Source organism: Coregonus lavaretus, assembly GCF_964263955.1.
Source record: "Coregonus lavaretus genome assembly, chromosome: 7".
NCBI classification, from domain to species: Eukaryota; Metazoa; Chordata; class Actinopteri; order Salmoniformes; family Salmonidae; genus Coregonus; species Coregonus lavaretus.
The window spans coordinates 33,823,254-33,840,476 of record NC_139994.1 but is presented as its reverse complement, the minus strand read 5'-3'; positions in this window follow the sequence as shown (position 1 = coordinate 33,840,476).

Below are 17,223 nucleotides of genomic sequence, written 5' to 3'. Positions count from 1 at the left end.
GACTTTTTCCACATTTTGTTATGTTACAATCTTATTCTAAAATTGATTAAATATAATTTTTTCCTCAGCAATTTACACACAATACCCCATAATGACGAAGCGAAAACAGGTTTTGATAATTTTTTGCAGATTTATTAAAAATAAAAACCAGAAATACCTTATTTACATAAGTATTCAGACCCTTTGCTATGAGACTCGAAATTGAGCTCAGGTGCATCCAGTTTCCATTGATCATCCTTGAGATGTTTCTAAAACTGATTGGAGTCCACCTGTGGTAAATTCAATTGATTGGATATGATTTGGAAAGGCATACACCTGTCTATGTAAGGTCCCACAGTTGACAGTGCATATCAGAGGAAAAACCACGCCATGAGGTCGAAGGAATTGTCCCTAGAGCTCAGAGACAGGATTGTGTCGAGCCACAGATCTGGGGAAGGGTACCAAAAAATGTCTGCAGCATTGAAGGTCCCCAGGAACACAGTGGCCTCCAACATTCTTAAATGGAAGAAGTTTAGAATCACCAAGACTCTTCCTAGAGCTGGCCGCCCGGCCAAACTGAGAAATCGGGGGAGAAGGGCCTTGGTCAGGGAGGTGACCAAGAACCCGATGGTCACTCTGACAGAGCTCTAGAGTTCCTCTGTAGAGATGGGAGAACCTCCCAGAAGGACAACAATCTCTGCAGCACTCCACTAATCAGGCCTTTATGGTAGAGTGGCCAGAAGCCACTCCTCAGTAAAAGGCACATGACAGCCCGCTTGGAGTTTGCTAAAAGGCACCTAAAGATTCTCAGACCATGAGAAACAAGATTCTCTGGTCTGATGAAACCAAGATTGAACTCTTTGGCCTGAATGCCAAGCGTCACGTCTGGAGGAAAGCTGGCACCATCCCTACGGTGAAGCATGGTGGTGGCAGCATCATGCTGTGGGGATGTTTTTCAGCAGCAGAGATTGGGAGACTAGTCAGGATCGAGGGAAAGATGAACGGAGCAAAGTACAGAGAGATATTTGATGAAAACCTGCTCAGGACCTCAGACTGGGGCGAAGGTTCACTTTCCAACAGGACAACGACTATAGGCACACAGCCAAGACAATGCAGGAGTGGCTTCGGGACAAGTCTCTGAATGTATTTGAGTGGCCCAGCCAGAGCCCGGACACTACCCGATCAAACATCTCTGTAGAGATCTGAAAATTGCTGTGCAGCAAAGCTCCCCATCCAACCTGACAGAGCTTGAGAGGATCTGCAGAGAGGAATGGGAGAAACTATATATAGGTGTGCCAAGCTTGTGGCATCATGCCCAAGAAGACTCGAGGCTGTAACCGCTGCCAAAGGTGCTTCAACAAAGTACTCTGTAAAGAGTCTGAATACTTATGTAAATGTGATTTCCACATTTGCAAACATGAAAAAAAAACTTTTTTTGCTTTGTCATTATGGGTTATTGTGTGTAGCTTGATGAGTGAAAAAAACAATTGAATCAATTTTAGAATAAGGTTGTAACGTAACAAAATGTGGAAAAAGTCAAGGGGTCTGAATACTTTCCGAATGCACTGTATGTATATGTATATGTGTTTTTATATTTCTATGAAGAAAAACAAAACATTATTCGTTTTGTGATATTGACCTCTGATGTATCCTCAACATTAATGATGTATGTATGCTCACCAGGATCCTCTTAGCTAATCCTTGAATGATGTCATCGCAATTGTTATGGACCACTTACGATTTCGTCACCTGGATTGCGTCACGATTTCAAAGCATCTTTATGGATTTCCCGTTGCCAACCTCCAAGTGTGAATTAGTCATTCCCATACTGTAATTGCATAAAGACACTGTAGATGATGAATATGTTTTTGAGTGTTTAACCTCTCACTGTTGGGGGGTTCACTGGCCTATGTCCTATGGGCATCTCTAACTCTAGGTCTTGGTTTGCCTGGCTACCCATCCACAACATCGCTCCGGACAAACGCCACACCCATTAACGTTTCTTCTCCAGTGCCACGATGAGTCTGGATTTGCTTCCTCCCCGACGACTTCTCGAATGCGAACACATTCAAACCGTCAGTGGTAGAAAAAGTACTCAATTGTCATACTTGAGTAAAAGTAAAGATACCTTAATAGAAAATGACTCAAGTAAAAGTGAAAGTCACCCAGTAAAATACTACTTGCGTAAAAGTCTAAAAGTATTTGGTTTTAAATATACGTAACTATCAAAAGTAAATGGAATTGCTAAAATGTACTTAAGTATCAAAAGTAAAAGTAAAAAATATAAACCATTTCAAATTCCTTATATTAATCAAACCAGACGTCACAATTTATTTATATTTTTTATTGACGGATAGCCAGGGGCACACTCCAACAGTCAGCTCCAACACTCAGACATAATTTACAAACGAAGCATTTGTGTTTAGTGAGTCCGCCAGATCGGAGGCAGTAGGGATGACGAGGGATGTTCTCTTGATAAGTGTGTGAATTGGACCCTTTTCCTGTCAAAATATAACGAGTACTTTTCGGTGTCAGGGAAAATGTATGGAGTAAAAAGTACATTCTTTTCTTTACGAATATAGTGAAGTAAAAGTAAAAGTTGGCTAAAATATAAATAGTAAAGTACAGATACCCCAAAAAACGACTTAAGTAGTACTTTAAAGTATTTTTACTTAAGTACTTTACACCATTCCAAACTGTTCTGGTTGGTCCTACAAACTGATGGGTTGGGCCAGAGCCGGCCTATAGGAATCATGAATCCCGTCATTTTGACGTCAGTACAAACAACTTCTAGGATAGCAGGTTCAGACTGATGTATGGAGCGATCAATAGAGCCACAAAATTAAATTCAGGTTGAGTCGTCAGGCAAGGTCTTGGTACCTCTCAGTTTGAACATGTAGCACATGTTTGTGTTTTTCTTATAACCTCTTTTTCATTTTCAGTCATTTTATATGGCTTTAACTGTTGTTATTTTATGGCCTTGGAGTTATGGGGGTGTTGTGTAGGCTAGGCCAATGTGTTCAAAACTAAATCAACCATTTTGCAGAAAAATAAGACCATCATTCTTAATTTGGACAGCTGACAAGGCAAGAAATGAGCGCAGTGCTAAGACCAAGTACAACGTTCTTCATTAGGTCAGCTGTCCTCCACTCACACAACAAAACAGATTGTGATTGTTGGACTGACACATCGTGGAGGATTAGAAGTGATGTTTTTATGGATTTTAATAGGATCCGGGGCCATATTCATAAAGCTTCTTAGAGTAGGAGTGCTCTTCTAGGGGTCAGTTTTTACTTTTAGATCGTAATGAATAAGATTATATGGACAAGGGGGACCTGGTCAGCACTCCTACTCTGGGATGTTTGACACAAACAGTGCCTTCAGAAAATGTTCTTACCCCTTGACTTATTCCACATTTTGCTGTGTTAAAGCCTGAATTCAAAATGGATTACATTTTTAAAAATCTCACCCATCTACACACAATACCCCATAATGACAAAGTCAACCTGGTTTGTGCAACATTTGCCCATTTATTATTTTCAAAATTCATCCAGCTCTGTCAAATTGGGTGTTAATCATTGCTATACAACCATTTTTATGTCTTGTCATAGATTTTCAAGTAGATTTAAGTCAAAACTGTAGTTCGGCCACTCAGGAACATTCACTGTCTGCTTGGTAAGCTACTCCAGTGTAGATTTGGCTTTGTGTTTTAGGTTATTGTCCTGCTGAAAGGTGAATGTATCTCCCAGTGTCTGGTGGAAGGTAGACTGAACCAGGTTTACCTCTAGGATTTTGCCTGTGCTTAGCTCCATTCCATTTATTTTTATATCCTGAAAAACTCTCCAGTCCTTAACGATTACAAGAATACCCATAACATTATGCAGCCACCACTATGCTTGAAAATATGGAGAGTGGTACTCCGTAATGTGTTGTATTGGATTTGCATGTTTTGGAATATTTGCTAAAACATGCAAATCCATGTTTTGGAATATGCATGTTTTGGAATATTTGTTATTTGTATTGTGGAGTAACTACAATTTTGTTGATCAGTTTTCACCTATCACAGCCATTCAACTCTAACTGTTTTAAAGTCACCATTGGCCACATGGTGAAATCCCTGAGCGGTTTCCTTCCTCTCCAGCAACTGAGTTAGGAAGGACGGCTGTATCTTTGTAGTGACTGGGTGTATTGATACACCATCCAAAGTGTAATTAATAACTTCACCATGCTCAAAAGGATATAAAAAATCATGTTAAACACTATTATCGACTCAAGACATTTCAACTTTTCATTTTTAATTCATTTGTAAAAAATGTTTAAAACATAATTCCACTTTAACATTATGGGGTATTGCGTGTAGGCCAGTGATAAAACATTTCAATTTAATCAATTTTAAATTCAATCTGTAACACAACTTTTTAGGGAAAAGGTCAAGGGGTGTGAATACTTTCTGAAGGCACTGTAGGACCCCAGGTCTGTGAAATACTACCCCTTTTAACCTATTATTGGACCTAAGATTGAACAACATACAGTAGATTTCAGTTGAACGTAAAGAGAACAATTCAGACATTGTTATTGTGAGTCGATATAGACTACAGTTTTAGTGAAAGAATAGTATTGAGTTATTTCATTTATCCAAGCTTGGTACTTTGTTTTTATGAGTCGTTTCTGGTTTTGTGTATTGCAGATTTATTAGCATCACTGAATATTTACCAAAGTTTAGTTTTCCTGTCGTTGGGGCAGATTAATGATTGTTATGGTTCAGTTACCCGCCTATGTGGTCTGTTGCTGTGGGCTTGGTATGGGAATGCAAACTCAGCACAATGTAAATTGTAACATCTAGATTAGGTTTCTGGTGGACCAACGCACAGACTTATAAAGATATGTTGCATTCTTTCCCGCTATACATTTCACATCTTTACCGGTCTTGCCAGATTCAAAGCATGTCCGTCATAGGGACTACCAGGAATGTGTCTGTCAAATGTCTTCTCAACCATGAGATGAAGAAATATCATTGTCAAAAGCTCATAGTGCCAAGACATCATCTGCTTGGCTCAATTATCAGTCTCTATCAGTGAGAAACATAGATTGTATCCCCCCAATATTGTACTTCCATCACCTGTAGTTCTATTTCTATTATATTTCCACCTTATCTAGCTCCCGGATGTGTGGGACTTAATTTCTAGATCTCAAAGAGCATTTCAGGTTATCTGAAACTGTCCCTCAACCTTCCCTGAGAAGCAGTTTTGCAGTGGGCCTTCGGAATTGTATACACAGTTTTATCATAAAAATAGATTGAAATATTGTGTTATGCACACATATTTGGGAACGAGAGAGCTCTCTCTCTTAGACGAGCAGTGGGTATGGCAGAATGGGCGGACATGCTCGGAATCAGAAATGCTTACAGGGATCAGAGAGGGAATGTGGCAATTCTCCGGCGGTACTAATGGCGGAGTCTTGACAGCGGGTATTTTTATTTTATCCTATCTGCATCAAGGTCGCCGTGACAATTACCAAGGCGCGGAAAGCCGAAAAACTGCCTTAAATATACAACAAATCACCTGCGTTGTTTGGGGCAGGGACATTCTAAAATGGGTGAAATAAATTGTGGCTCCGAGGCAGAACATTTTAAGTAGGTAGGGAGAGTGAATGGTTTATGAATGGGATCAGGTCTGTTAGAGCCTAGGGTGAGATGAGGCTGTAAATCTGAATAGCCACAATAGACCCAACTTTACTGCTTTCATTTATTTCTTGCTCATACCAAGTAGTAGTCCAGCTGACAATCCAGCAAAAGCAATTAACAGGAATCATCACCGCTCAACCAACTTCATTAATATGGACAAGCCAGCGTGGCTCATGGTCTCAGTTTGTCACCAAACGATGCTCCCTCTCACCTGAATGGAAGCTGCATCGCTGTCCTGATCCCCCTGCCAACACCACCTTTCCTGTCTCCTTCAGTGGCAGTGGATGCAGGGGCCAGATTGGCATGCACAGCGTGTCTCCAGGACTGACCCACCTGCCCGCTTTGCTCTCCTATTAAAATTCCTGTGCCAGATCCCCAGTGAAGAGATTGTAGCAGGGTCAGCTTTGCTCCCTGGCCCCAGTTCCTCCGTCCTTCCTAATAAAGACGATGCCTGGTGGGTTCATTATTAAGCAGAGCTAATAATGCCGGGAGGAGTGTGGCCACGGGAACAGAAACCTCCACGATATTGAGAAAGATGCAGCACTTAAGGAAAGACAAGGACCTTGCTCAGAATCTTTAGTTTTTTCGTCCTTCCCAAACGTACATATTAACCCGAGGGACAACATGTGAATACATGTTGGCTGGGCTGTGTATGTGGGTTGCGTCCCAAATGGCACCCTATTACCTTTATAGTGCACTACCCATAGGGCTCTGGTCAAAAGTAGTGCACTAAATATGGAATAGGGTGCCATTTGGCTATGGAAGTTTTTCTACTAGGGTGGTCTCTAGATGGCTGTAAGAGGGCCTGTTTACCTCATTGTTCATTAAATATTCCAATAGTTTGCAGTAGAAATCCATATGTGTTCAATGCCTACTCTTGCATTAATCAGGCGCTCACCAGAGGAACCATTAATTACACTATCATGTATCTACCCACTGCACACACGTTATGTGGAAATTACCATATAGATACTTGCTTTTTGTGAGCAATAATATAATTCCTTATAACTGCCAGAAGCACATCCATTCCAAATAAGCACCCCTCTGTCACGATCGTCAAATGAGGGAGACCAAAGCGCAGCGCGTTGAGCGAACATGATAGACTTTATTTATTAAAGTACCAAAACAAATAGACGAATCGTAAAGTCCACAGTAACAAAGACTGACAAGGAACAAAAACCCACCACCCTAAGGTGAACATTGACAGTTTAAATATGGCTCCCAATCAGAGATAACGAGCCGACAGCTGACACTCGTTACCTCCGATTGGGAGTCACATGACGAGACAAGACACTACAACCAAAACCAAACACAACCAAAAGAACACACCCTATACCCAACACAACCAAATGAATACACCCTGGCTCAAACTACACAGTCCCGGAGCCAGAGCGTGACAGTACTCCCCCCTAAAGGCGCGGACTCCGACCGCGCCTACACCCCAAAATAGGGGAGGGCTGGGTGGGTGTTGCTCCTCGGAGGCGGCTCCGGCTCCGGGCTTGACCACCACCCCACTTCACTCCCCCCGTAGTGCCCCCGGTCCGATCTGACCCAGCTTGCTGGATCAGGACCTCCGACGCGCACCCCTGGCTTGGCGCGTGAGGTAGGAATGGACCGGAACTGGCAGACGATACGCACCCTTTGCCTGGTGCGTGGAGCCGGAACAGGCCTCACCAGGCTGAAGACTCGCATCCCTGGCTTGGTGCGAGTAGCAGGAATGGGCTGGATCAGGCTGACGGCTCGCACCCTTGGCTTGGTGCGAGTAGCAGGGACGAGCTGAACCAGGCTGACGACTCGCACCCTTGGCTTGGTGCGAGTAGCAGGAACGGGCTGGGCCAGGCCGACGACTCGTACCCCTGGCTTGGTGCGAGTAGCAGGAACGGGCTGGACCAGGCTGACGACTCGCACCCTTGGCTTGGTGCGAGTGGCAGGAACAGGCCGGACCGGGCTGGCGACGCGCACCGTCAGTTTGGTGCGAGTGGCAGGAACAGGCCGGGTCGGGCTGGCGACGCGCACCGTAGACTTGGTGCGGGTGGCAGGAACAGGCCGGACCGGGCTGGCGACGCGCACCGTAGGTTTGGTGCGAGTGGCAGGAACAGGCCGGGTCGGGCTGGCGACGCGCACCGTAGACTTGGTGCGGGTGGCAGGAACAGGCCGGGCTGGGCTGGCGACGCGCACCGTAGGTTTGGTGCGAGTGGCAGGAACAGGCCGGGTCGGGCTGGCGACGCACACCGTAGGTTTAGTGCGTGGAGCAGGAACAGGCCGGGCTGGGCTGGCGACGCGCACCGTAGGTTTGGTGCGGGTGGCAGGAACAGGCCGGGCTGGGCTGGCGACGCACACCGTAGGTTTAGTGCGTGGAGCAGGAACAGGCCGGGCTGGGCTGGCGACGCACACCGTAGGTCTGGTACGTGGAGCAGGAACAGGCCGGACAGGGCTGTCGACGCACACCGTAGGCTCTGTGCGTGGAGCAGGAACAGGCCGGGCTGGGCTGGCGACGCACACCGTGGACTTGGTGCGTGGAGTAGGAACAGGCCGGTCCATACTGGGAACACACACCACTGGCCTTAACCGGGGATCAGGAACGGGCCGGACCGGACTGGTAACACACCTCAGTCTCTCACGCCGTGCCTCCACTACTTCCCTCCCTCTACTCGCCAATGGCTCCCGTAATCCGGTAGCCTTCTCTCCACGTCTCCCTGTGGCAGCCTCCTGCTGCCCAGCCGCCCAAGCCATGTGCCCCCCCCAAAAAACTTTTTGGGGTTGCCTCTCGTCCTTCCGACGATGGCCCTGCTGACGCCGTTGCTCCTCTCTCGCCAGGGCCTTGATCCTCCCCCAAGGTCCCTTGCCCCCGAGCATGTCCTCCCAGGACCACGATTTGCCCACCTGGGCCATCGCCAGCCTCTCGATCTCCTTACCCGGCGCTTCCTCCCATGTCCAGTCTCCTTGCTCCTGGACACGCTGCTTGGTCCTTTTTTGGTGGGTTTTTCTGTCACGATCGTCAAATGAGGGAGACCAAAGCGCAGCGCGTTGAGCGAACATGATAGACTTTATTTATTAAAGTACCAAAACAAATAGACGAATCGTAAAGTCCACAGTAACAAAGACTGACAAGGAACAAAAACCCACCACCCTAAGGTGAACATTGACAGTTTAAATATGGCTCCCAATCAGAGATAACGAGCCGACAGCTGACACTCGTTACCTCCGATTGGGAGTCACATGACGAGACAAGACACTACAACCAAAACCAAACACAACCAAAAGAACACACCCTATACCCAACACAACCAAATGAATACACCCTGGCTCAAACTACACAGTCCCGGAGCCAGAGCGTGACACCCTCCTTCTCCACCCTCCCCTCCCTAAAGCAGATGCTCTCAGTAACTGTGTGGGTATTATACAGGGTATTACCAAACCCCTCTGCGGCCTCACCTCGGTCCCGGGGACGACGTGTTTGTGTCTCTGGTTTGGATATTCATGTCTGCGTTTCCCGTTTTCAGGCATAAGCAATAAACTATAAATATGGATCCTGATCCAATGTTACGTTACTTCCACTTTGGATGGAGCGTGCCCCCTTATCATGACTAGGAGAGCTTCAGAAAAACAAAAGATGGAATGCAGTCTCTTAGGGTTTTCATGCTGCGTGACTGTGTTAGTAGGCCCTCGCTGCTGTTCAGAGGCTGCCCACAGGAGGGGAGGAGGAACAAGCACAATTAATTGAGGCTGGATTTAGAGTCCGGTTGCATGTCAGGGAAGCTCCCAAAACGCAAACAATGTTAAATATTTGGGGGGGGGGGGCGGGAAATGCATGGAAGCCACGTCGTCTTCATTTCAGAGCGTTAGTATGTTTTATTCAGCTGGAGCATAGTTTTCACAGAGCTGTGTCCCAAATGGCCCTATTCCTTATATAGTGCACTACTTTATCGGGCTCTGGTCAAAAGTAGTGCACTATATAGGGAAAAGGTACAATTTGGGAGGCAGCCAGAGACTAGGAAAAGGAGACTGCCATAGTTTAGCATAATAACTCTTCCTGTCAGATCATATCAGCCTCTGGTGTTTACAGTCAATCATCTATGGAATGACAACAATCCAGCGACTGCTGCAGTAATATAAGGCTTTCAAAGACCTACTAACGAAATAAAATATTAGATTTAAAACCCACATATCTGGTCTGACTGCTCGAAGATGCTTGGTAAAAATGGTTACAACGGGGGACCAGAGTGATTGTGTCTCAGGGGAAGAGGGTGGATCTGATCTCCATCACCTAGGACTTGACATAGGTTAATCAAATCTCAAATTTGTGTAAATTTTTGCTCAATCTTGCATGCTTTCTCAAACAGCTGTAACTGTATATGCATTCGTAAATCAGGTCCTTTCTTGAGTTGGGTTCTGGGATATAACAACCGTTGAGCATCTGAGCTTATGGTTGATTGTGGAGGAAAGGGATTGAGTGTGTTAGAGTATGTGCGTGTGTCTGTGTGTATCCCACATCTGTTGCAAGGGGGTAAGGATGTTAGGGAGAATATAGGATGAACCACAATAATTGTTTGCTAAAATAAGAACAGCTTGACATAAATGTAATGTAATACAATGGCAATCCGGGTTATAGGTAACTATCCTTTGCATGAACTGCGGAAATTATTACGCATATTCATTGATAATGATGGAAATTAAGATATGCAAGATATTTGAATAGATATGTATTTTTAATAGCTATATATATATATATATATATATATATATATATATATATATATATATATATATATTGAGGTGAGAGCATTGGAAATGCTTTTGGCGGTTGACCTGCTTCTGTTTTGTGGGTGGCACTGTGTGCTGTTTTCGAAGGATGGGTCCTGGCCTCTCAGGGGGCCTATGGATCCGGGGTGACGGGGGTGGTATGCCAATCACTGGGATGACAACCCAACTTGGGATGGGGAGGGGCTTTAGTGGAGGGAACAGTGAAGAACAATTGGAGGGTTACTTAGTAGCAATGCAAATATCATGGTACAGCTATATGGACACTCAATCACTATGGGATTTTTCTATTGGTAATGTTACAAAGATATATTATGATGAATAGATGTGAAACCTGTAGCTCATTATGGTAAGTGGTGAAACAAGTATAGCCAGTTATAATTGTAATGGCTTAGCAGATAATAACAAAAGAAGAACAATATTTACATGGCTCAAAGAGAAGGAATATAATATCTATTGTTTACCGGAAACTCATTCAACAATTCTGGATGAAGAAAAGTACTGGGGGGGGGGTGAAATATACTTATCCCATGGGCAAAGAAACTCAAAAGGGGTGATAATATTAATGAACAGTAATTTCGATCCAAATGTGCAAATTGTCCAAACAGATCCGCAAGGTAGATGGATGATTTTAAATATGTTGTTGGACCATAAACAGATACAGTTGAAGTCAGAAGTTTACATAGACCTTAGCCAAATACATTTAAACTCAGTTTTTCACAATTCCTGACATTTAATAATAGTAAAAATTCCCTGTTTAAGGTCAGTTAGGATCACAACTTTATTTTAAGAATGTGAAATGTCAGAATAATAGTAGAGAGAATTATTTATTTCAGATTTTATTTCTTTCATCACATCCCAGTGGGTCAGAAGTTTACATACACTCAATTAGTATTTGGTAGCATTGCCTTTAAATTGTTTAACTTGGGTCAAACGTTTCGGGTAGCCTTCCACAAGCTTCCTACAATAAGTTGGATGAATTTTGGCCCATTCCTCCTGACAGAGCTGGTGTAACTGAGTCAGGTTTGTAGGCCTCCTTGCTCGCACACACTTTTTCAGTTCTGCCCACAAATGTTCTATAGAATTGAGGTCAGGGCTTTTGCGTCCAAGCTTTAACTTCCTGACTGATGTCTTGAGATGTTGCTTCAATATATCCACATAATTTTCCTTCCTCATGATGCCATCTATTTTGTGAAGTGCACCAGTCCCTCCTGCAGCAAAGCACCCCCACAGCATGATGCTGCCACCCCCGTGCTTCACGGTTGGGATGGTGTTCTTTGGCTTGCAAGCAACCCCATTTTTCCTCCAAACATAACGATGGTCATTATTGCCAAACAGTTCTATTTTTGTTTCATCAGACCAGAGGACATTTCTCCAAAAAGTACGATCTTTGTCCCCATGTGCAGTTGCAAACCGTAGTCTGGCTTTTTTATGACGGTTTTGGAGCGGTGGCTTCTTCCTTGCTGAGTGGCCTTTCAGGTTATGTCGATATAGAACTTGTTTTACTGTGGATATAGATACTTTTGTACCTGTTTCCTCCAGCATCTTCACAAGGTCCTTTGCTGTTGTTCTGGGATTGATTTGCACTTTTCGCACCAAAGTACGTTCATCTCTGGGAAACAGAACGCGTCTCCTTCCTGAGCGTTATGACGGCTGCGTGGTCCCATGGTGTTTATACTTGCGTACTATTGTTTGTACAGATGAACGTGGTACCTTCAGGCGTTTGGAAATTGCTCCCAAGGATGAACCAGACTTGTGGAGGTCTACAATGATTTTTCTGAGGTCTTGGCTGATTTCTTTTGATTTTCCCATGATGTCAAGCAAAGAGGCACTGAGTTTGAAGTTAGGCCTTGAAATACATCCACAGGTACACCTCCAATTGACTCAGATTATGTCAATTAGCCTATCAGAAGCTTCTAAAGCCATGACATAATTTTCTGGAATTTTCCAAGCTGTTTAAAGGCACAGTCAACTTAGTGTATGTAAACTTCTGACCCACTGGAATTGTGATACAGTGAATTATAAGTGAAATAATCTGTCTGTAAACAATTGTTGGAAAAATTACTTAAAGTGGATGTCCTAACCGTCTTGCCAAAACTATAGTTTGTTAACAAGAAATTTGTGGAGTGGTTGAAAAATGAGTTTTAATGACTCCAACCCCAAGTGTATGTAAACTTCCGACTTCAACTGTATGGCTCATTAACCTTTACGGACCAAATAATGATGATCCACACTTCTTTGACAATATATATAATAAATGATCTACCCTGCAAGCAATACAAGACTCTATTATTATGGAGGGAGATTATAATACTGTTTTAAATAGCTCAATGGACCGTAAAGGAAATCGCACTACAAACTATCACCCTCATGCTCTCTAGGAAATCATGAATGTCATGGATACATTAGAATTAGTGGATATATGAAGGTTTAAATATCCTGACCTAGTGAGATTTACATGGTGGAGACTCAATCAAGCTAGTCGTCTTGACTTCTGTCTTATGTCATTCTCGTTGGCACCAAAAGTTTAAAAAGTGTTGATAGGGGACAGAATGCGGTCGGACCATCATATAATTGGCATATACATTACTCTTACTGAATTTCCACGTGGGCGAGGATATTGGAAATTTAATCAAAGCCTATTGGATGATAACTTGTTTTTAACTAGGACAGAGGAATTTATAACCGATTTTTTCCATCATATAACATAGGTACAGCAAATCCCCTTATTGTATGGGACAGTTTTAAATGTGCCTTTAAAGGACATGCAATTCAGTACTCATCTCGAAAACAAAAGCAATACTAACAAAGGAAATAGAAGGTCTATAACAGGACAGATAGATAGCAATAAAAACTGTAACATAGAGGCTGAGAATAAATTAGAGGAAAAACAAAAAGAAATGGAGAAACTTATTCAAGAAAGATCAAGTGTAATATATTATAAAAAATAAAGCAAACTGGATGGAATATGGGGAGAAATGCACCACATTCTTTTTTAATCTTCAACATAGAAATGCTACCAAAAATAATTTACTGAAACTGGTTACAAATGATGAAGTCACCCATGATGCACCAAATATATTTTGAAGGAGGAAGCAAAGTACTTTAAGCATATGTTTTCATTTCAGTCGCTTCCATCTCCTCTAACTGAAGCTAATTGTAAGTGGGAAATAAAAAGATCCAGTCCATTTAAAAAATTGGAGGCCCCTTACACTTCAGTGTTGTGATGCAAAAATTCTATCAAAATGTATAGCTTATAGAATTAAAAAGGTATTGTCGGACATTATTCATTCTAATCAGACAGGTTTTTTTTTACAATGGCGATACATTGGAGATAATATAAAGCAAGTACTGGAAACAATAGAACACTATGAAAAATCTGGGAAACCAGGCCTGCTATTCATAGCAGACTTTGAAAAGGCATTTGATAAAGTACGACTGGAGTTTATATATAAATGCCTGGAGCATTTCAAAATTGGAGAATTTCTTATAAAATGGGTTAAAATCATGTATAGTAACCCTAGGTGTAAAATAGTAAATAATGGCTATTTCTCAGAAAGTTTTAAACTGTCAAGAAGAGTAAAACAAGGTTGTCCACTATCGGCATATCTATTATTACGGCAATCGAAATGTTAGCTATTAATATCAGATCCAACAATAATATCAAGGGATTTGAAATCCAGTGCTTAAAAACAAAGGTGTCATTGTACGCTGATGATTCATGTTTTCTTTTAAATCCACAACTTGAATCCCTCCACAGCCTCATAGAGGATCTAGATACATTTTCTAACCCCTCTGGATTACAACCAAATTATGACGAATGCACTATATTACGTATTGGATCACTAAAAAATAAAATTTGTACATTACCATGTAGTTTACCAATAAAATGGTCTGATGGTGATGTGGATATACCCGGAATACATATCCCAAATGAAATAAATGATCTCACTCCAATAAATGTTAATAGAAAGTTAGCAAAAATATATAAGATCTTGCTACCATGGAAAGGTAAGTACAGTGGGGAAAAAAAGTATTTAGTCAGCCACCAATTGTGCAAGTTCTCCCACTTAAAAAGATGAGAGAGGCCTATAATTTTCATCATAGGTACACATCAACTATGACAGACAAATTGAGAAAAAAAAATCCTGAAAATCACATTGTAGAATTTTTTATGAATTTATTTGCAAATTATGGTGGAAAATAAGTATTTGGTCACCTACAAACAAGCAAGATTTCTGGCTCTCACAGACCTGTAACTTCTTCTTTAAGAGGCTCCTCTGTCCTCCACTCGTTACCTGTATTAATGGCACCTGTTTGAACTTGTTATCAGTATAAAAGACACCTGTCCACAACCTCAAACAGTCACACTCCAAACTCCACTATAGCCAAGACCAAAGAGCTGTCAAAGGACACCAGAAACAAAATTGTAGACCTGCACCAGGCTGGGAAGACTGAATCTGCAATAGGTAAGCAGCTTGGTTTGAAGAAATCAACTGTGGGAGCAATTATTAGGAAATGGAAGACATACAAGACCACTGATAATCTCCCTCGATCTGGGGCTCCACGCAAGATCTCACCCTGTGGGGTCAAAATGATCACAAGAACGGTGAGCAAAAATCCCAGAGCCACACTGGGGGACCTAGTGAGTGACCTGTAGAGAGCTGGGACCAAAGTATCAAAGCCTACCATCAGTAACACACTACGCCGCCAGGGACTCAAATCCTGCAGTGCCAGACGTGTCCCCCTGCTTAAGCCAGTACATGTCCAGGCCCGTCTGAAGTTTGCTAGAGTGCATTTGGATGATCCAGAAGAGGATTGGGAGAATGTCATATGGTCAGATGAAACCAAAATAGAACTTTTTGGTAAAAACTCAACTCGTCGTGTTTGGAGGACAAAGAATGCTGAGATGCATCCAAAGAACACCATACCTACTGTGAAGCATGGGGGTGGAAACATCATGCTTTGGGGCTGTTTTTCTGCAAAGGGACCAGGACGACTGATCCGTGTAAAGGAAAGAATGAATGGGGCCATGTATCGTGAGATTTTGAGTGAAAACCTCCTTCCATCAGCAAGCCAGTCTCCAGATCTCAACCCCATAGAAAATCTTTGGAGGGAGTTGAAAGTCCGTGTTGCCCAGCGACAGCCCCAAAACATCACTGCTCTAGAGGAGATCTGCATGGAGGAATGGGCCAAAATACCAGCAACAGTGTGTGAAAACCTTGTGAAGACTTACAGAAAACGTTTGACCTGTGTCATTGCCAACAAAGGGTATATAACAAAGTATTGAGAATCTTTTGTTATTGACCAAATACTTATTTTCCACCATAATTTGCAAATAAATTCATAAAAAATCCTACAATGTGATTTTCTGGATTTTTTTTCCTCATTTTGTCTGTCATAGTTGACGTGTACCTATGATGAAAATTACAGGCCTCTCTCATCTTTTTAAGTAGGAGAACATGCACAATTGGTGGCTGACTACATACTTTTTTTCCCCACTGTATATATATATTTGCGAGAAAAAAAACATGGGGGATTGGAAGTGATGCAGACAATTACATTGATGGAAGTTACAATCTATCTGAAATATTAAAGCTGAGGGGTGTTCATGATCAGTTCTTTGAACTGCCGAATGATAACTATATTCCCAATTCTGTGAACAGACAGAATGGCATGATTGCATGATTTCGGCCAAATCAAGTTAATCAAGATTAAGGTAATCATAAAGTTTAGAGATTGTCTGTGTTTTGCTGTGCATCAGCTCTAATCTCTGTCACGATTGGATTGCTCGTCTCTGTGCAGAGAGAGTAAATCCGGCAAACGATTGTTGAACGCCTTACCCCACTGCTTACAATGAGCCTTCAATCGATATCCACAGAGAGCTTGAATAAACATACCATAAAAGCAGAGCTTCTGCTAGCCTCTGAGATCCCAGCCGTAACAATTATTAATTTTAACAACCTGAGCTAATTGTCTCCGAAACTTTAGTTAACAGCCAATATGATCTGGCCCTGGGTGCTTTTCACCACTGTAATGAAGAATAATGAGGGATGGAATTACTGCTGGCACTTTTTTTTCGGGTGGATTTGTGGAAAGCAGAGGGCAGAGGGGGCCGAGTCTGTGAATGACGAGAGAGCCTGGAACGTGTTTGTTTGGAGAGTGCAACGACAAACTCTGGGTTCAAATTGAATTACATCGGGAAATCTGAGCCTTGTGTTGCATGGGGGAATTAGATTTCTGTGTTTTATGTAATTCTTGTCAAGGCTTTGCTCGGGGCTCGCGGGGTATGTCATCACACCCGTTGTGAGGCACTTATACAGTACACAGCCTGAGTGTTGTTGTCGTTGTAATGTTAGCTAAAGCTGTAGGCCATCCCTCCTCCTCCTCTATCTCCTCTTTCTCTCTTTCGTGACTGTGAGGAGGACTATCTCGGCAGCTGTAGACGCATGGCCTTGAGCGGTGTCTGTGATCGTCTACCCGCCATAGCTGTGCGATGGAACAACACCTTCGGCTGCAGATGAGCACTCGCTTCAAGTGGTGCAGCTTAAACACCTCTTTTTATCCATGCTATCTCCCTCTGCTGAAGTGATAGAGAGAGGGGGAAGGAGGGAGAAGGAGGGCTGCCTGCTCCTGGCTGTATTCTGAGTGGTGTTAGCTGTATAACTTGCTATTTGTGTGAGGAGGAAGGCCTTGCCACAGGATCCTGCGTTATCCGCTGCTGTATGTTTTGCTTTGTAGTCTTATCTATGATTTTCCTCTTTGTAATGTGTCTAACAGTGGGCTAAGAGTGAGCAGCC